The 22,679-nt window shown below is 42.9% G+C and overlaps 1 pseudogene; it reads right to left on the reverse strand.

The window, feature by feature from the left end:
* Nucleotides 1–158: 158 nt before the first annotated feature.
* Nucleotides 159–12,749, reverse strand: LOC113506059 (annotated as a pseudogene).
* Nucleotides 12,750–22,679: the final 9,930 nt, after the last annotated feature.

Below are 22,679 nucleotides of genomic sequence, written 5' to 3' on the forward strand. Positions count from 1 at the left end.
CAGATTTCTTCGTGCAATGCATTTTAGATGTTACAGAAAATACCTGCCGTATGACCAACTGCTTAGTATATTGCTTAGTATACTACCACGGAAATTGATAAAGTTAAGGATAATTCAGAAACTACCATTAGTCAAACTACTCCCGACATGCTAATTGATGTGGAGGCATTCATTCCAAAAAGTTCTGATTCAAAGAAGAATGTTAACTCTCAAGTGGATATTAGTCAACCCAATCGTGGAAAACCCTATGAAGAATCTGGCAAAATATTTCTGTTATGTACGGAAGCTAAGGGAATGCGACATACGTCAATCAAAGGCGCTAGCTCGTTGCACACTATTTATTCGTAAGGCAAGGTGGGGGGACGCAGCCCGCGCGCACACCTACATCTATGCACGCGTACTTACATACACAACATCCCTTCCCCTTAAGCTAGGAAATTCTTATGTTTATTTAACCTATTTTCTTAATCTATGGATGTATGTTGATGATGATGTATGGATGTCCAAGTCTTCACTGCCCTATGGGGCCGAGGGAGGTGTCGCAAAGATCGGACTTATTGCTAGTCGCCGTTGAGTAATAGCGGCGGCGCGCGGCGGCGTCACTGGAATGTCTGGTGACATCGCGTTTTGCTCAACGTCCGTTTCCGGTCCTCCTTCCGCTCTTAGTTGCGACCCCGTGTCCGGGTGTGAACTATCCGGCGGCACCACATCAGGCACTATATCCGGGTCCCAGTTGTCTTGGTCGATGGGTGATGAGTCCAGTCTTTTCCGTATTTGATCAACGTGCCTCGTGACTTCATTTCCTGTCTGTGGCACGTATACCACGTACATAATATTGCCAATTTTCTTCTTAATTATTCCTTGGATCCAAATGATTTTTTTATTATTTAAGTTTTTCGTTATCCAAACGTATTCGTTTGCTTTAAAGTCTGCTTTGTGTTTACCTCTTTAGTATTTAGCCTGTAAGGACTGATAGTGCGCGACGCTTTGCGTTAGGTCTGTGGATGAAGGTGGCGGCGCGGCGGGGTTTATTAAGTCCAGCCGTGAGCGTAACGCGCGCCCAAAAACCAACTCCGCGGGTGATTTCTCAGTGGTACTGTTTTTAGAGTTCCTGTAGTCGAACAAAAATTTTGCTATTTTCTCGTGTATATTTTTTTTATTGCAACCCTCTAACATGATAGCCTTAAGCCCTTTTTTTATAATTTTCACAAAACTTTCGGCTTGGCCGTTACTAGCCGGGTGGTATACAGGAGATAGCACATGCTTAATACCGTTAAGTTTACAGAAATCATTAAATTCTAGTGAAGTGGATGTTCCATTATCACTCACCAACGTATGTGGAACTCCAAATCGTGACATAAAATCATATTGTTTACTTAAAACCGCCGTTGAGTTGTGTGTTGAACCCATATCATAACATTCAACCCATTTACTATAAGCATCCACTATAATCAAGTACATTTTATTGTGAAGCGGTCCTAAAAAATCTATGTGGATTCGGTAAAAGGAATGCGGCGGCAATGGCCAAGACGCGAAAGGAGCGTGCGGGGGTGCGGGGCGGAGTGCACAACACACGCCGCAAGCGCCTGCTACTCGCTCCAACGCTGCGTCGACTCCTGGAAACCACAACCGTTTGCGAGCCTCTGCCTTCATCTTTACTATCCCGAAATGTGAACTATGCAATTCCCTACATACGCTTTCTTGCAAACACGACGGAATAACGACTTTATGCCCGCGCATTAAGATTCCATTTTCGTATGATAACTGTGTCCGACAGTTAAAGAATGGTTTTAACATTATGTCCTTACTTTTTCTGGGCCACTCGTTTAGAACATAATTTTTAATAGACGCCAGATGTGTGTCGCGAGCCGTCTCGCGACGCAAGTCGCTTATTTTTTATAATAACTATCGTGAGACTGATTCATTATTAAATGATGTAACGGTTTACTCACGCGTATTTATCGGGGTAGCCCGACTAGTTTCGGACCCAACCGGAGTCCTTAATCATGAGCAGACGCGGCGGGATCGCGAGTCGAACTGACGTCAGCGGCCGCGCATCTCGCTGCGTAGCGTCGCGCCCGCGCCGTGAGCGGCGGTGGGGCCGGCGACGCCGGTGGCGCGGGTGGGGGGTCTGCTGTCGTCATTGGCATCGTCCGTGCTCCCGTACTGGCTGAGTCAGTGCATACTATGCTGACCGCGTCGCTTTCCAGGCTTGGCTTCGTATGACATAACGCAGCATTCAGTGCTGGTTTCCACGCTGGTGGCAGTGTCCATCCACGATCTCTATTGAAATTCGGGTGACGGCTGATTTCTATAGCCTCACGTACTTTTCGCGGCACGAAGTATTTCTCCTTCGCTAGTACGGAGGCTTTGACGCAACGTATGTAGTGTGCCGTCCCCGCATTACACACATGTTCTGCCACTGCCGACTTGTCGGTGTCCATGTTCTTCATGCTGCGTATATGTTCGCCAAGTCTGGTTGCTACATTACGCCGGGTTTCCCCAATGTAGCTCAGGCCGCAGTCGCACGGTATTTTGTATACTCCCGGGAAGCCTAAAGGATCCTTGTCTTTGGGAGAGCGGATCATCTGTCGCAGTTGTCCGGGTGGCCGATAGATCGTCTTGATGCTATATCTCCGGCGTAACAAGCGACCTATCTTGTCTGTGACACCCTGCACGTATGGTAAGTACGCAGGAGTCCGCTCAGCCTCCGCCGGACGCTTGCGAGCTTCGCCCGCAGATCCCAGGAGACGTCTACACTTGCGTCACTGATATCCGTTGCGCTCTAATACGTCACGTACATGCCTCAGTTCCGCATTGACGTATTCATGTGCGCAGAGAGCGAGTGCTCGGTTCAGCAGCGTACGAGGCACCGAAGATAGGTGTGAGGGGTGGTGATGGGAGTCGGCTCGTAGGTACCGGTCTGTGTGCGTTGGCTTCCGGTATACGGTATGAGTCACCCGTCCGTTCGGCTCTCGGATGACCAGTACGTCCAGGAACGGTAACTTTCCTTCTTTTTCCTCCTCTATGGTGACCTCTATCTTCGCGTGCACCCGATTTTGGTGTGACGTCAGGTCCTTCAATGCGTCCCGGGCGACGACAGCAAAGATATCATCTACATATCGCCACCAGTATCGCGGTTTCACGTTTGCAGAGTCTAGTGCTTTTTTCTCAAACCACTCCATGAAGATGTTTGCCACAACGGGCGCCAGTGGTGAGCCCATAGCCACTCCGTCAATTTGGAGGTAAAAGTCCCCTCGCCACAGGAAATATCCACTTTTAAGACAATACGTGATAGGTACTCTCAACGTAGCCAGTAGGTAGTGTAGTTCCGCCTAAAAGGGTTGTGATTATTCGTATGACCTCATCTACTGGTACGTTGGTAAACAGCGACGTAATGTCAAAACTAACCATAATATCTGTGTCCTGCAGCTGTATACCCTCTAGCAACTCAACAAAATGACGGGAGTCTCTCACGTAGCTACTCGTTTTGCCCGTGTATGGTTGTAATAGTGTAGCCAGGTGACGCGACAGTTTATAGGTCGGTGCGTCTATCTGGCTAACTATAGGTCGTAGGGGCCAATTTGATTTGTGTATTTTTGGCAAACCATAAATTTTGGGTGGTGTCGGATTGAGTGGACGTAGTTGTGCTACCAGCTCCTTGTCACCGATGATGTGGAGAAGTTTGTTTATCTTCGTCGTGACTCGGGATGTAGGGTTGTAACTAACTTTACAATAAACACTTGTGTCGCCCACCATTTGCGTTATCTTGTGTTCGTACGCTTCGGTGTCGACGACTACAGTGGCGTTAACTTTGTCGGCCGGTAGCACTAACAATGAGTCATCATTGCGCAACTCCCGCAGGGCACTAACCTCCTTGAGGGTAATATTGCTCTTAGGCAGGGGAGACTTACGCAATAACGTAGACACATCCTGGCGCAGGCAATCAGCATCTCCGTGAGGTATTTTATTTCTGAAGATGGTATTTTCAATATTTGTAATAATATCCTCAACGGGTATTCTGCGCGGTGTTGGTGCAAAGTTGAGTCCACGGGATAACACAGACACAGTGTCCTCGGACAATTCTTTGGATGACAAATTGACGACCGTCACTGCTTCAGTACTTTTTGTCGCGACCTTGAGCGACTTATGCGGGTAGATGTGTTTAATTAGGTTCGTCAATTTGTGTTCTTGCCGTTTTGTTGTCTGCGTACCTATGTTCTCAGCCCGGCTGTGTGTCATGGCGTCCAGCACTGTCCACATATCATTATCTAAGAACCGCGATAACTGTAGATGTAATTCATACACGCACTGACTCACGCACATATATCTACGACGGTAGTCTGATATCGCACGGCACAATAGTTTTCTACTCGCGACGCTAAAAAACTCTTCGTAATCCCGAATGCACTGTATTGGTTTTATCTGGGCGAACTTGGGCACAACATCATTATCACGGCACTGCACTAAAAACCTTAAACCACACTCGAGTCTCTTACGTTTGTTTCTCAGACGCGTAAATTCTTTTACTTTATCTAGCCATACCGCACCGTAACGGTTCACTATATTTTTATAATAACTATCGTGAGACTGATTCATTATTAAATGATGTAACGGTTTACTCACGCGTATTTATCGGGGTAGCCCGGGCTACCCCGATAAATACGCGTGAGTAAACCGTTACATCATTTAATAAAGTCGCTTATTGTCACCGGTAAGTCTCCGTCCAGAACAAAGTTTACGTAAGCCGCGCGGTCCTCGCACCCCGCGAGCTCATCCGCTACCGATGCACCGCGGCCGTCCTCGCCTACCTCGCACGCCCGCGATAAATAGTCCGCGCTATTATGCTTGCTACCGATATACTCAATGCTGTAATTATATGCAGCTAAAAATATAGCATATCTTTGCAGGCGATTGGCCGATATTTCCGGGATACCCTTATGTGGCCCGAATATAGCCAACAAGGGTTTATGGTCTGTTTGTAGCACGAAGGGCCTGGATCGACCGTATAAATACTGGTGGAACCGTCTTACGCCGAAAATGATCGCTGTCGCTTCTTTTTGGATCTGAGCGTAATTTTTCTCTGCTGACGACAGCGTCCGTGACGCGTATGAAATTGGCCTTTCTTGCCCTTCTTCGTCTATTTGGGATAGAACAGCACCTAACCCTGACGGGGACGCGTCTACCGTTAATATTAACTTGGCGGTTGGGTCGAAATGGGCTAACGTCTTATCGGATGCTAAGATGTTTTTTATTTGAGCGAACGCGTCATCGTGAATACGAGTCCATTCCCACTTTGTGTTTTTATTTAATAACTTATATAATGGGCATAAAATGGACGACGCTTCCGGCACGAAGTTCTGATAATAATTAGTGAGACCCAGAAACGACTGTAACTGTGACACGTTTGTTGGTTTAGGTGCGTTTAATATGGCCTTGACTTTGTCGGGTGACTTCCTAATTCCATTTTTATCTATGACATGCCCTAGATAAGAAATCTCGTCTTTAAAAAAATCACATTTACACGTCTGCACCGTTAATCCTGCATCCTCCAAACGTTCTAAGACCTTGACGAGCCTCTGCATGTGTTGGTCTTTGCTTGCCCCAGTTATCAGGATATCATCCAGTAGGAAGATTATTCCATCAATTCCCGCGAGCAAGCACTCCATAGCGCGCTGAAAAATGGCGGGCGCGCTAGACAACCCGAACACCAAACGCGTAAAATTAAACAGGCCGCGATGAGTATTGATGCATGTTAGCCTCTGAGATTCTTCATTTAAAATAAATTGGTTGTACGCCATAGACAAGTCAATTTTACTAAACTGTGTGCCCCCATGTAGTTTGGCTAGTAAATCATTTACCGTCGGCAAGGGATACTGATCGATTATCAGCTGTTTATTAATCGTAACGGAGTAATCAGCACATAATCTGATGCTACCATTCTTTTTCAAAACAGGCACAATAGGCGACGCGTAGTCCGAGTGTTCGACAGGTTTTAAAATACCTAATGATAATAGTCGGTCGAGCTCCTTATCTATTTTTTCTTTTAGCGCGTAAGGTACTGACCTCGCTTTAAAAAAAATTGGTTTCGCATCTGATTTTAACCGTAAATCGATTCTATATTTGTTAAACGATCCTAGATTACCTGAGAAAACCTTAGGAAACATGTTACAGAGTTGTTGATCGATATTATTATTAGACTCGCTTATCGGTTGCACTTGATCGCGCACGACGTGCACACGTGACGGCTCGACCGCCGAGGCCGGCGCTAACTCTAAGTTGAACTCACGAATGAAATCGCGGCCTAGCAGCGGCGGCCCGGCTGCGTGCACTACGTAAACGTTAAGAATATGTGTACGCCCAAGATATGATACCGGTAACAACACAACTCCGACCGTTTCAATATTTTCCCCCGTGTAACTAAGTAATTTTTTGTTGGTGGCTGATAAAGGCAATTGTTTGAATTTCGAGTCATAGGTTTTTTTTGAGATAACGCTAACTGCAGAGCCGCTATCAATTTCGAACTCCAAAGCCAGACCACCGATCATTACGCTCTCCGTCATGGGTTTTCCCTTCACACACCGAATATTAAAGAAACACTCACCGTCGTCGCCTCCTTCATCCACATTACCTTCTTCGACATATTTCACCTTGTCCTCGGAAGGACACATTTTACGCAAATGCCCTTTAGTATTACACTTTTTGCACTTGTACTTTTTATACCGACACTGATTAGAACTATGATTACTGAATCCACACACACTGCACTTTTCTTTTTTGGAAATGTTGAACACGCTGTCCGGGCCCATGCCGGCGCCGGCGCCGCTCGCGCCCGGCGTCGGCAGCGACGAGGCCATGCGCGCGCAACGCACGCTCTCTGCCACGTCGATAGCCTTCGCGAGGGTCAGCTCCCGCTGGTCCTGCATAAACAGCTTGTCCCGTTCGCGCCCTGCCGCCATGCCCATGATGAATTTGTCCAACAGGGCCTCTTCCAAATTCTTGAATGCCTTGGTACTTGGTACTTGGTGATGGGCTCCTTTTTCCGCACGTAGGCTCTAAGTCGGCCCATTGTGCGTCAGGTGGCTTTGGGAGGCTGTCAGTCCAGCCATCCCAACTCCCTCCAGAAGCGCAGAAGTCTCCTGGGACGTTCGCAGGCTTCTGTGACGGAGCTCGGTGAACCGAGGATCCCTGCCCGGCATTCCGCGACCCCCGTGCACTCCAGGAGCACGTGTGCCGCTGATTCTTCATGTTGAAGACAGCCTCTACATAGTGGACTATCTGTAACATTGATGGTGAAAAGGTGTTTATTGAGTGGAATGTGCCCGGTCAGCGAGCCCACCACTATTCGTAAGTCGACCCGCTTTAGCCCAATCAGGCCGCGAGACAGTTTCGGTGAACGGATAGGGACCGCCTCCCTTGACTGTCTGCAGCCGTTAACTGTAGCCAGCGATCGTTGTGATTGTTAGTAGTCTGTCGCCTTAGCCATGACCTGCACTGGCCAAAGGGCACAGGCAGGTATGGCCGGGGGCCAAAGATCCGCGTGTCCGATCCCCTCCTTGCCAGCTGATCAGCAGCGTCGTTTCCTAGGGATCCGCTGTGGCCTTTTATCCATTGCAGGGTCACCATGTTGCTTGCAGCAATGCGCTCAAGTGCTTGGTGACACTCTTGTATCAGCGACGATGTGATGATGTAGTTGTCCAGTGCCTTCAGAACCGCCATGCTATCGGAGAGAATCCTGATGGCTTGGTCCTGGATCCCTCTTCTTTCTATAGCTCTGGCCGCCTGGGTGATGGCTACACACTCGCACTGGAAGATCGAGTTATCTGCACCCAGAGGTATTGATATGTTGATGTTCAGGTCCATTGAGAATACTCCTGCGCCCGTGCTTGAGTCCGTCTTTGAGCCATCTGTGTAGACGCGTACCTCGTGTATTCCCGAGGAATCTTGTTTGTTTTCTGTAGTTTGTATCGTGTATGCTTTGTTGAAGACATACATCCTAGGTATTCGGTCACATGGTGCATTCAGCATTGGTATGGACTCAAGGCTTTTGTGCCATATGTCACCATGACCTCTAGATTGTGCGCGCCACAGTCCCGAGTGTTGTAGTCTTGTAGCAGCCACCGCTGCCTCTTGTTGTATGAAGAGATCCAGCGGTGGCAGTCCAAGCAGCACTTCCAGAGCCGCTGTTGGTGTTGTTCTCATGCATCCTGTGACAGCACAGCATGCTATCCTTTGGAAGCTTTGTAGTTTATCCATGGCGGTAGTTAGTTTGGTCCTGGGCCACCATACTACCGCTCCATATGTGATGATTGGCCTTATTACGGCTGTGTACAACCACAGGGTAATCTTGGGTGAAAGGCCCCATCTTTTCCCCATTAGTCTTTTACATTGCCAGAAGGTGATGCAGGCTTTGTTGAGTTTTTGTTCTACATGTTTATTCCATAGCAGTTTGTTATCCAGGGTCACTCCCAGATATTTGACGTCACTGGTCAAACAGAGTTCGGTGTTGAATAGTTTTGGTAGTTTTAGGCTTGGCAGTTTGCGTTTGTTGGTGAATAGTATGAGTTCCGTCTTCGTTGGATTTACGGAAAGCTCGTGGTCTATGCACCATTTTTCGACTGTCCTTAGAGCAGAGCTCATAAGATTGCACAAAGTACTCTCACATGGTCCGCTGATTAGGACGGTGATGTCGTCCGCGTAGCCCACCGTGAAATGGCGTTGTGCGTTGAGTCTTGTGATGAGCTCGTCGACCACCAGGTTCCACAGAAGCGGCGAAAGGACTCCACCTTGAGGACAGCCTCTCGCCACCATGGCCCTGGTTGTGTCATTTACGGTGAGTTGTATGGCCCTGTTTCTGAGCATGTCATCTATCCATCCGGCTACCGTTGGATCAACGCCATGTCGTACTAGAGCCTTTGCAATGCTAGTAAAGTTGGTTTTGTCAAAGGCTCCCTCAATGTCTATGAAGACTCCTAGGGTCGACTGCTTTGCCGATAAGTCTCTTTCGATCGTGCTGACCACACTGTGTAGTGCCGATTCTGTTGATTTGCCCGCGCTGTAGGCGTGCTGGTTTGGGTGAAGCGGATGTTGTAGTAGCGCGTTTGACCTAATGTCCCTGTCGCAGAGCCTTTCCATCGTCTTCAGAAGGAAGGATGTCAGGCTGATAGGTCTGTAGGACTTTGGTTGTGTGTAGTCACTCTTGCCGGGTTTCGGTATGAATACTACTTTCACTTCTCTCCACTTTTGCGGGGTGTACCGGAAGGCCAGACAGGCTCTGTAGATACCTGCCAGATGCTTTATCAGCCCCTCGGCGCTCCATTTCAGCAGACCCGGGAATATCCCATCTAGGCCCGCTGTTTTAAAGGGGAGGAAGGTGTTTATGGCCCATCTGACTTTGTCCTCGTCGACAATTCTTCGGGCGGTGCTCCAGTCCGACGCCTGCGGCACGTGTATCTCCGTTCCCAGCCATCCTTTCTCCGTGGTAATCCTACAGCCCGGGAAGTGGGTTTGGAGTAGAAGTTCGCATGTTTCATCGTCGGTTCTGGTGTATTCACCGTCAGGTTTTTTAAGGGATCCTATATTGCGCTCAGGTTCGCATGATAGGATCTTTTTTACCTTGACTGCTTGGTTGTTGCTTGAAATATCTTCGCAGAAACGTCTCCAGGCTTCCGTCTTCCTGAGTCGGATACGCTTCTTTAGACGTCGCTGGGCTTCCTTATAGAGCTCCCAGTCTTCTTGGTATTTGGTGTTCATTGCTCTGTTGAACAGTTGTCTTGTCCTGTGGCGGAGTTTGTCTAGCTCAGGTCCCCACCATTGGTTCGCACCCCTCGGTTTGACCTGGGGTAGTGTTGAAGGACAGGCTTTCTCAAAGCAGTCATTCAAGAGATGCGTTACTTGTTCCACATGCTTCTCGATGTCTGCAGTGGTGCCGTGGTGGATTTCGGCGTCTGCCTCCCTCAGACCTTCCGCGGTTAAGCTTCTGAACTTGTTGCGGTCTATCTTCCGGGGGTTTCGTCTTGGTGTTGCAGGAGCGATGGCCATTTTTAGTTGGTACCGAATCCACCTGTGGTCCGAACAGGTTAGCTCGTCAGACACATGCCAGTTTGAAACGTGCTGAGATATCCGTTCGGTGGCTAGGGTGATGTCGATTATTGTTTGCGCTCTTGCGGTTACAAAGGTCTTCTTTGAGCCCCTGTTGAGGATATTAAGGTTAGTGGAAAAAAGGTAATTCATGAGTTCCTCACCTCTCGCGTTGGACTTATCCATGCCCCAAATGACGTGGTGCGCGTTGCAGTCCGCTGAGATGATGAGTTCCAGACCTTCTTCTTCGCACCGGGTGATTAGTGCGACCAGCGAAGCCGTCGGTGTGACCTCGTCGCCCGGCAGGTAGGCAGATGCTATTACGACACTCGATAGGCTATTGGATGGGTCTACCAGGAGCCTCACAGCCGTGAGATCCCTGGAACAGAACTCAGTCATGATTATTGCATTGTAATGTTTTGGTATTAGTAGGCAAGTACGTGGGTTACTTACGGTGCTGTTGACAATGAGTTTGTGTCCTGTGTTGGTGAGACCACAAATCCTGCCCTTCCTAATCCACGGCTCTTGGATTAGGGCTATGGTCTCCGTAGAGTCCTCCAGCTGCCTGCACAACATGGCCGATGCAGTCCGGCTGTGCTGGAGGTTGGCCTGAATGGCTTTAATGGGGTTTGGTCGGGGAGCTGTCGGGTCCATCACTACCCAGCAGCATCTCCTCCCTCGCCTCGTTCTCGACGCGCCTCCACCAGTCGACAGCCTCCGGGGTAGATTCCCGGGGCCGGGCCGGCGTGTCTGCAGACATCTCCTGGTCCATGGATGGACCCGGGTGTCGCAGGACGCTGGTAACCGCCTCTACTGGAGCCTCTGTTGCCTCGCCAGGGGCGAGGTTAAGAGGCTCGTCGTTCGGTGCGTTGGTGATGGGCGCCTTTTCCCCCTTGTTGGCGTCCTCTTCTTTTTCGTCTACGAATTTAACGTAGACCGACCCTAGCTTATAACGCAAGCGCCGTTCCTTTTGCTTCAGGACTTCGGCCTCCTGCATGGGTATCCCCAGCAGTAGCCTGATCCCGTCGCATTCGGGCGTACGCTGTGCGTTATATAGACACCAGCTGTTGATGTCGTAGGTGTCGGCGTTGGCTTTGTGTAGACGGATGCGGAGGCGGTCTACGTCGCCGTCGGTGAAGTCGGGGACGTAGACCGCCCCCTTGACACGTTGTGGGATATCCCTTTGCCGACATACGACCAGCTTGGTGCCGGGTATCGGCGAGGGTATCTTATTTGTCGTGCGGCGCAGCCAGTTCAGGGCGAACTCGTCCTCGCACCACATCTTGATGACGCCTTCGCTGAGGAAGGTTCTTCCTCTGAACGCTGGCGTCCGCACTGTGGGGTCGGTGGAGAAGATGGTTGTATCGTACTCCTCCATTATTCTCTCCTGAATGAGCTGATACTGCTCTTCTGTGATGGCGCGGTGAGGGTCATACCGCACGGCCACGCAAAGGTCGTTAGACCTCAGCGCGTCGGCGTAGTTGACCGCTCCTGGTCCTAGGGATGACCGGCTTAGTTTGGCGCTGTGAGTTCATGAATGTCATTCTTGAATGCGCAGTGAGTCGCCAGTCCTCTAATCCTCGCGGCCCATTGAGTGTGCGTTTCTCCTGGTCGCTGTGTTGCCGAATAAAACACAGATTTTTCAGCAAACCCAAACCTTTTTGGCGTGAAGTGGTTGTCGAGGAGTTTCACAATCGCCTCATATTCCAATTCTTCCACCTTGCTGGGTAGCGCCAGGTCACTAGCGAGCTTGAACGTCGATTCGCATAAAGACGTTAATAATATCGCCCTTCTTTTAATGGCCGCCTTGTCCGATTCGGAGGTTATGTCGTTCGCGACAAACCATTGGTTTAAACGCGGTTTAAAGTTGTTCCACTCTTGTGTTGTGTGGTCAAAGGTGGTCAAAACCCCATACACCGCCCCCGTAGACATTTTTAAAATACTGTGAGTCCGCTCGTCGCCACGTGTTATGCACGGAAGCTAAGGGAATGCGACATACGTCAATCAAAGGCGCTAGCTCGTTGCACACTATTTATTTGTAAGGCAAGGTGGGAGGACGCAGCCCGCGCGCACACCTACATCTATGCACGCGTACTTACATACACTACAATTTCTTTTCTCGGATAATCAAGGACAGGGCATTGTACAAACACAAGTAAATCATAAGCATAAGTTTATTATTCATGATTATAAAATGCAATCTATCACAAAACCAAATGCCAAAACAAAACATGTATTAGCAGGCTGTAATAATTACACTGACATAATTTCACAGAAAGATCACGTCATTATAATGACTGGGAGTAATGACTCGAACCCACTTGAATTTATGTCTGAAATGTCTATAGCGTTACACTATCTTAAAAATTGCAATGTGTATGTTGTTAATGTTCTCCACAATAATTATCTCAATGAATGTAAATTAAATGAGAAGTTGAAGTTATTAACTCGAAATTATAAAAACTGTACATTTGTTGAGACAAGAACTCACAACGTTGTAAAATAAATTATCTATCACATCAATGTAAAAGTATATAGTGGAACATTCTTATCTTATAACGGTCGCACACCTAAAAGGTTTACTGGCTCGCAAAATATATTAGCAAGAAACTCTAGAAAGCCTCATGTACCACAAAAATTGGATCGTAATGTAGAAATAAAAAAAGGAACAATACCTTTCTATTTTCCTACTATAAAAAAATGTCGATGAATGAACCAAAAGTAAATTCAGTAAATTCTCCTATTATAACAAAAATATCACAACCTGAATTTTCGTAAATAAGTCTTCCTACACTATATTTCACCAAAATATTGCGGGTGTCTTAAATAAGATACAGGACCTGGAAGTAGCCCTACTAGAACTTTGCGACTTAAAGAAAAATATTGCAGTAGTGTGTTTAAGTGAACATTTTATAAAAAAACACGAGGAACAGTATTTCAATTTAAGCGGGTTCGACCTGGCGGATATATTTTCTTGTGATAACCAACGCCGCGGAGGTACTTGTATACTATGTAAAAATTCTTATTAAAGTTCTAAACTTGATATAACAAGGGAGTTTGCAGTAGAAAAACACTTTGAAATATGTGGAATAATAATAAAAAAACTCAAACTTATAGTACTATGTATCTATAGAACTCCGGACTCCGATGTAAACAAATTCTTTAATAATCTTGAAAAAATTCTTATAAGACTTCAATATAAAAAACAAAACATAATAATTTGTGGAGATTTTAATATAGATTTATTACTATCAGATAAGAATAGCACAACTTTCAAAGAATTGATGCTTAATTACGGCATAGAACACTACATAAATGAGCCAACCAGGCAAAAGAAATGTATAGATAATATCATTGGTAATGTTGATAATGGTGTTGGTGAAATTTATAATCTGTACCTTTCGGATCACAACACAGCTCAAACTGTTACGGTAAAAGAGCAAGCTAGTAATGTAAAAAGCTATTACTTTGTAAATCATGATGATCTCAGTAGGGAAAACGTACTTAAGTTTATAAATTATATTAGTTGCTTAAGTTTTAATGAAATTTATGAGATTTCAGATAGTAATGAGGCATTTGAGAGATTTCATGATACATTGATATTATTTTATAAACTATGTTTCCCGAGTATAAGAGTAAAGAAAAAATATGATATTAACAAACCTAAATAAATAAATAAATGCGGACAACATCACATAAATTGTTCTGAACCCAAAGTAAGTTGCTGAAGCACTTGTGTTATGGAATTCAGATACAACGAAGGTACCACAAACACCCAGACCCGAGACAATGTAGAAATGTGAATTTTTACATTGACCCGACCGGGAATCGAACCCGGGACCTCAGAGCTAGCGACATCTTGAAACCGGTGCGTATGCCACTCGACCACGGAGGTTGAGTGAATGGATAAGCAGAGGGATTAGAACTAGTAGTAAAAATAAAAGGTCATTAAGGTTTATCTACTATCTAAATAAGAATAGTGAAAATAAAAATAGGTATTAAAATTATTCAAAAATATTAAGAAAATGTATGTATAATCTTCAAGCTATGTGTAATCAAAGACACATAGCCCATTCTCATAATAAAGTTAAAGCTACTTAGAACGGGCCGTGTAGCGACGGCTTAAGAATACATATGTCGCTACCCCTTCTTCCAGTGGGTGTCGTAGAAGTCGACTAAAAATGCACCGAACACCAGTGCGAGAGAAGGAAAACTCGGAAAAAAACCCTCTATCAACCCGTCTGGCCAGCGTGATAGCAGTAGGCTAAATACCTCTATGGGCAGCACACAAAAGCCACGGCCCCTAGTTCCCGGCAGTCCCGCTATTCCCGGTCACGGTGGCGACCGTGGTTACGGCGGGACAGGGGGTGCGAAGAATCTCCGGGTTACGGGAGGCCACCAAATAAATCTGACTCTTGCGACGTACAACGGCCGCTCGCTACGGCTTGACTCGCATCTGGCGCAACTCGAGGTGGAACTTGGGAAGATTAGGTGGCACATATTAGGGTTATGTGAAGTTCGAAGAGAGGGGGAGCACACCATAACCCTCGAATCAGGTCACCTAATGTACTTCAGAGATCCCAGACCAACAATCCCAAGGTGGCGTTGGGTTTCTGGTTAATAAGTCCCTAGCTGATAACGTTGTGGAAGTGTCTAGTGTCTCGAACAGGGTAGCGTTCCTTATCATAAAGCTTACCGACAGGTATAGCCTCAAGGTAGTGCAAGTGTACGCACCGACCTCGACACATTCAGACGATGAAGTGGAGGATATGTTTGATGATATATCAAGGGCCCTCCACTTCACTACAAAGACCCATTACACCGTTGTCATGGGGGACTTTAACGCTAAAGTGGGAGTACAGATTTGCGGCGAATCCCATATCAGTAGTGGGATCCGAAGGGATCCATGGTACTTTTTCACCAACACCTGCTGCGCGACATCACCAACTACCGGGACCAGTGCAGCCATTACAGCCACCAATGGATACACCTATGCCCTGTACATCTATGCTATAAATGCTATAAATGATGCAATAAATGAATGAATGAACGCATGAATGAATGATCGAATGTATGTATGTACGAATGAATGAATGAATGTTTGAATGAATGCATGTATAAATGAAAGAAATAATTAATGATTGAATAAATAATTGAATGAACTGTTACATCCCTAATTTACAGACATATTGCAGACTTGCATTTCTTATTTTAATGCACAAAATTGACGTCAATATTGAATTGGAAATCAGCAATAATCCTCTATAAATATTTACGTTTTCTTGACATCGTTCAGTTTTTACAGTTCCAGTTTGCTGATATAATTGTGATCTTAGGACCCGCCCCAACTTGTTGGTTTTCAGCTACTGTACTTAATCTCAACCGTGTCGTCCTAAACCCTTTATTAGGGTTCCGTGAAATGTAGTGAACCAAGTAGTTAGTTGTTATTAAGTCTTAGGATTAACAGAACACATGAATGAATGATTGAATGCATTAATGAACGCATGAATGAATAATTGAATGAACACATGAATGAAAATATAAATGATTAAATGAATGATATAAATTATTTTTTTCATCCTATCGGGGCTTTTGGTGGTCTCGTAATCTATAAATTAGATGCTCCCTGTGTTGATATAATTTAATATTTTGAATTTCCAGTTTAACGGAGAGACATAGATAATAATTAATCCATTCATTTATTATTTTCTATCAGGTTATATAATCTTTCAAATTATATTGTTTCAGGCCCAAGTCAATGCCTCAATTGTTCTCACCTGATGAAGAATCGGATGTTGAAAGCAGCCGAAGCAGCCGCAATCAACTCCAAAGCCGACTGTAAGCAAGCGCTCCAAGCCTGCTGAGGGATCTAAATCGCGTACTCTTCTTAGTACGTGATTAAACCCAGTGCCTTTATCCGAAAATAAGTTAACGGCAAAGGATTTGTTCGGCAGTGAAAGCGAGGAGGAAGATACATCTACAAAGGCATCTACATCAACGGGTAAAAAACAGTCTCCTCTTTATTCGTACTACACAAAACGAGTCGATAAAGGCTATGCTCGAAAAATTTCTGAGACCAAAAAAGGACCCTATTATATAGAAGTGAAGGTGTATAATTGTGATGAAATAAGAGCTTTACCGCCAGTAAATAGGTGGCGCCACTCAATTGCTACAATTAAAACTAGACTTGATACTGATACAGAAATGTGGCGTCATTTAAAAACATTCATGTCATCTGTTGATAAAGATTTTAGTAACTGTCCAGTCACTCTTATAAATTCATACTATAATTAATTTCATCAATTCATATTATAATTAACTTCATTGATTTATACTATTATTAATTTCATCAATTCATATTATAATTAACTACATTAATTCATACTATTATTAATTTCATTAATTCCTACTATAATTCATACTATAATTAATTTCATTAATTTATACTATATTTCATATTATAATTATCTTAATAAAATATGTCATAGTTTACAAAACCGTTGTTTTAATTCACAGTTCTACAGTCCGATGTCTGCAAAACATCAATAACAAGACCAACTAATGCGATGAGAACTTGTACCAAATGCAAAACTGAAATACCACAAAATCAGTATGCATATCATAAAAGAACTAATTTTCACAAGACAAATAGCTTACTGAATATTAAAAATGTGTTTATTGTGGCAACAGCACTTAAAAATAGAATTGTAACTTTTCGTCTGAACTTAGCTCAAGATGAGGATCACCTCACCTGCGAGGCGATCCCAAGTGGCAGTCAGACATGTATACGCACAGATCAGGATGTCGAGTACCTTACCCCTGAGGCGATCCTGAATTCTGTACATCCAAATATTGATAAATTAATAACTATGATACTAAAAAAGTATGACTGTATAAAAGTAAATTTTGAGCTATATGCAAAGTTTCTCCTGATAAAATCTGAACATGAACAAATCGAGGTGAAATCTTTTAACACTAAATACAACATTATCTATAAAAATACATGCACACGTGAGTTTTTTTCAAATATAATACATGTCTTGATGCAGAAAATGTCTGAATTTGAACATGTACAGTCAGGATGGACATACCTTTCGCTAAGTCATATTGAAATGAATATAAGTAAATATAGCCCTATGAGAGGTGGCACGTATATTGATTTACCCTCAATAATAAAAAATACTAAAAGTTATTTAAATTTACGAAATAATGATGAATGTTGTTTTTTATGGTGTGTCGTAGCCGCATTATTTCCTTGTGTAAAAAATGTGTGTAGAACGACATCCTATCCACATTATAGCAAGGTTCTCAATATACAAGGAATGTTATTACCTCCTTCACACAATGATATTAAACTTTTTGAATTGATTAATCCTACAATAAGCATTAGCGTATATGGCTTAGACAACAAGTGTACAATTGTTGGACCTCTATATATGACGATTAAGAAAAAAGAGAATCATATTAATTTATTATATATTGAACGGAACGGTAAAGGACATTACTGTTTAATAAAAGATCTCATTCGATTAGAGCGACGTCAGGTTACTCGTCATCATGGTAAAATGTTTTTATGTGATTCATGTTTACAATTTTTTACAAATAAAAATACATATATTAATCATTCTTGTTCCAAAGTACTGACTATACTACCAGAAAAACATACCATGTTGAAATTTAATCACTATGAAAGAAAACTTAAAGTAATTTTATTATTTATGCTGATTTTGAAAGTTTGCTAATAAATTGCAGTGATAATAGTTCTAAAAATACTACAACACTAAAAAAACATAAACCGTCAAGTTTTGCATATTACATATGTTGTTCTCATGACAACCAACTTAACAAGTTCGTCACATACAGGGGTGAAGATTGTGTCGAAGTCTTTATTAAACGTTTACTAAAAGATGTTAAGCGATTAAACAAAATTTTATCAACTCATTTATCAATGAAACCTTTGACATATAAACAAGAACAAGAATATCAAAATGCAACTATGTGTCATAAATATATGTAAGCAGACATTGTCTGGAGATAAAGTCCGTGATCATGATCATATTACTTCCGAGTATAGAGGAGCCGCTCATTCGAATTGTAATTTGATATATAGAGTGTGTCCATTCATACCGGTAGTATTTCATAATCTAAGTGGTTACGACTCGCATATATTTATTAGAGAGTTGGCTAAATATGAAGGTTCAATTAAAATAATACCAAAAACTAAAGAAAAATATATGTCCATAACTAAGTTAATTGAAACAACAAAAGGTACGCGCACAATACAGATTAAATTTATAGATTCGTTTCATTTTCTTAGCTCAAGCCTAGATTCTTTAAGCAAAAGTCTGTCGGAGAACGATTTTATCAATTTGTCAATAGAATTTCCGGATAAAAGTAAACCTAAGTTATTGTATAACAAAGGGATTTATCCATATGATTATATGGACGACTGGTCAAAATTTGATGAAAGACAATTACCTTCAAAAGCTAGTTTTTATAATAGTTTAACCATGGAATCAATATTCACGCTCAAGATATTTGGGATAATTTTAATATAAAAACTTTGGGTGAGTACAACGATCTGTATTTGAAATGTGATGTTTTATTGTTATGTGACATATTTGAGAAGTTTAGAGAGACAAGTTTACATTTTTACAAACTAGATCCTGCTCACTATGTGACTTCACCTAGTTTAAGCTGGGATGCAATGCTTCTTTACATTAATGTTGAATTAGAGCTCTTTAGTAACTTAGAAATTTATACATTTCTTGAAAAAGGCATACGTGGGGGTTTAGCACAATGCTTCCTCCGCCATGCTGAAGCAAATAACAAATATTTACCTGATTATAATGACTCAAAACCCACCAGTTATTTAATACTAGCTTGTGCCCGCGACTTCGTCCGCGTGGAATAGTGACTTCCGGCAGAAAAGTATAGATAGCTGTGTCCGCGACTCCGTCAGCGTGTAACTCCTTGTGTATTAAGTTAATGTATTGGTAATATTTATTATTATTATTTATATTGGTAATATTGTTTAGATCACGTTCACATAAGGCTTAACCCTTTATAAGACACAGAACTTAAAAATATTTATAGCTTTTAAACTTTATAATAATGTGTTAAGGTTCAAATTCTGGTGGCAATATAAGTACCACTGCCTTATAAAGGTAAGGTAAAGGTACCTATAAAACGAAAATACTTTAGTGCAAAGCTTCCGGGTAAACTATATTGAAAGTTGACCCGTCCGGCACGTGAACATAAAGACTTTTAGAACTGCTAACACGGGAAAGAGCAACATACAACTGACCATGTGAGAAACAACTGACACTGAGATCTACTCCAGCAACACGAAAAGTCTGCCCTTGAGCCTTGTTAATTGTCATTGCATAACACACCGATACTGGGAATTGCGTCCTTTTAAATTGGAATGGAAAATTATTTGGTATTAAGGGTATTCTGGGAATAAAGACGGTTTCTCCTGCACCGCAACCTGTTAAAATTTGAGCCTCGATTATATTTTGTTGCAACTGGGTTACTTTTAGTCGAGTTCCATTGCAAAGTTGTGGTGGTTTTAAATTTCGGAGCATAATAATCGGTATCCCAATTTTTAAACAAATTTCATGAGAGGGAAGTCCGGGCATATTTAAAGAATTTAAAAATTCTATCGGGTAATTAGTGGCTTCTTGTTCATCGACCATTCTATTTATTGATCTATAAACTTTGCTTTCCCCCTGTATATTCGACAGTATTTTGTTATTGATCTCAGATGCCTGGTCATTGCGAGGAGTTAAAATAGATCTTTCGCATAGCCAAGAATTGTCCCTATTTAATATATTTGTTACGTCACCGTAAACCGACGATATAAGATGTGGTTGAGATTGCACCATACAACATAATTCAGGCGTCAGTATAAGTTTTCCTTGGTGTAGTTGTGGATAGGTACCTTCACCAATCTTTAACAATGTGTCAGAAAATTGACTATCATCCGGGTTATCTCCAGTTCTCACTCGCATATTTATAGTCAAATGCACCGATTGTATATCTCGCCATAAATAAGAGCTTTTCAGGCAAGCCCTAACCTCATCAGCTCGGGTTCCCCGTGGTATTACCGGTAAGGTTTGTCGGAAATCACCACAAAATAAAACCGTGATACCGCCCATTGGTCGATCATTTTGTCTTATATCCCTTAAGGTTCTGTCTACCGCTTCTACTCCTTTTCGATGGGCCATCGTACATTCATCCCATATGATTAAACTACACTCGCGTAATACCTTAGCTTTGTCGCTATTTCTTGAAATACTACAGGTTGGATTTTCCGTGCGATCTAAATCAATTGGTATTTTAAACATACTGTGAGCAGTTTTACCTCCTGGTAGCAATGTTGCAGCTATCCCTGATGAAGCTACGGCAAGAGCAATTTTACGCTGATTTCGAACATAAGCCAATATTAATTTAGTCAAAAAGGTTTTTCCAGTTCCTCCAGGTGCATCTAAAAACCATATTGTTCCCAAATTATTTTGAACACTATTGCACACGCGGTCATAAACTGAACGTTGTTCTGCAGTCATCATTGGGACACCGTTTTCTAATGTTGTCAGCAGTTCCGTTAAATTGTAACCAATCTCTGCGGAATATTCCCTATTAGTTACCTCTCCGACTGAGGTTGGTGTTGGCAAACCATATTCACAGAGTGATTTACCGCCTACTGCTGTTAAGTCATCCTGAAGAGCTAATAAGCACTGATTTATGGCAAGATCACGGAAATTATCATTAGTTGTGCCTTCATCATTGTTAGGTATATTTCTAAGAAAGTCTTCTGAAAATTTTTCTTTATATTTTTCCCATAATGTTACAGCATCTGACAAATTACAAAATGTGAGTAATGTTACAAATAAATGGGCGTAACCGTCGTGGATTATCACTAACACAGGATTCTGCTAAAGCGTCATCCCAATGCTGATCATTTTTCAAGCAAATGACGCGCTTGGCAAGCTGCTTGATAAGTGGGATAAACAACATCGTCTACTTTTCTCAAATCTATAAATGAGGTTGGTCCTCGCACGGTATGTAATAATAATCGCAAATAGAAACACTCAGCGTTGTTAGGATGAACGGTGTACACTCTACCAAGAACATGTTCTTTAAAAATACCTGACTCGCCATCTACAGGCCTGCCACGGCGTCTTCGATTAAAGACACCCCGTTGCTTATCGTAGGTATAATACGATGGAACTTCCTCATACAAAAGAGATTTTGCAAAATCATCAGTTTGGCAAAGTCGAAAGAATGCTAATAAACTTGGTTCTCTAACCGTTCTGTGACATTTTCGGCGTTGAAATATATACGTTGGCCGCCTTCAAGATGAACATCCAGATGAGTCACAGGTGGATAATCTTTCGTGAATGTTGAAACTTAAGATCCGCCACACAGCTTCTGAAGAACTTATATATCTGCCTGACTGAAATCTTGTAACTTCATCATGTTCATTTCTCAAAGCAAATGTAGCTTGGTCACTGCCCTTATTAATATACTTACAAATATATTTTATTGACTCTACACTATTACACATTTCAACATTTATGTGAGCTTGAAATGCTCTGGACAACACAGGAGAATACGGAACGACCCACCTATTATCTAAAGTAACTTGTTGTCCAGACACTCGCTTTTCAACAGTAAAACCATCATTATCTCTTGAACGGCGACGATATAATGGGTATCCATCATGTCCTGTTACAGTGCCATCCACTAAGGCTTTTGGATATCTTTTAGTGCAACGACCGTCTTGCATGCAAGGAGAATTCCCGTTAAACGAACCACATGGACCATGTATCATATGAGTTTTAACAATGTCGTATAACACGGGATCTGCAATCGGACTTGGAATTTCAGCACTGATTAAACTGTCTACATCATTAGGTCGAAACCTTATCTTTTAACCAAAGCAGGATATGTGCGTGAGGTAAGCCGCGTTTTTTGCCATTCAATACTATACATATAACACAATACTTCTCCAAAAATTTTATCTTTGGTAAGTAGATCTATCATTGATTTCAATTTTAAATGAAAAACTCTTGCGATGATATCATGGCGGTCATGCGGTGCTTGACCCTCAAGAAGCTCCCGAGTAATTTCATCCCACTTAGGATTGGTAGTTACAGTAATAAATAAGTCGGGACGTCCATATTTTCTTACGTAACAAAAAGCATCTTGAGTACTTTCGTGCATGTATCGTGGACCACCAGTAAAAGAAGAGGGCAAAATAACTAAACGACCCATATTCACCGTATCGTTATCTTGCTGCATGGCGTCGCGAAGGTGCACGTATTCTTCAACGCGCAGCTGCCTTTGATTAGATCGTATATAAACTAATCTTTCGGTTTCAATTTTTGCGTACATGTCTACAATAAACTGATTGAATAAGCCACGAAAACGTTGAAAGTATACAAACCTATTCCGTCTTACTTGCAAGTGGTAACAGTAAAATTGAAGGCATGAAATCTTTTTATTATAATTAGGTGCGCCTGTACGCGGATCAGTTTGGTATAAAGCAAAATTATAACCATCTTCCCCTCGACAGTATATCAAAGGATATTGCA

The sequence above is a fragment of the Trichoplusia ni genome, chromosome 28 (assembly GCF_003590095.1).
Source record: "Trichoplusia ni isolate ovarian cell line Hi5 chromosome 28, tn1, whole genome shotgun sequence".
Taxonomy (NCBI): domain Eukaryota; kingdom Metazoa; phylum Arthropoda; class Insecta; order Lepidoptera; family Noctuidae; genus Trichoplusia; species Trichoplusia ni.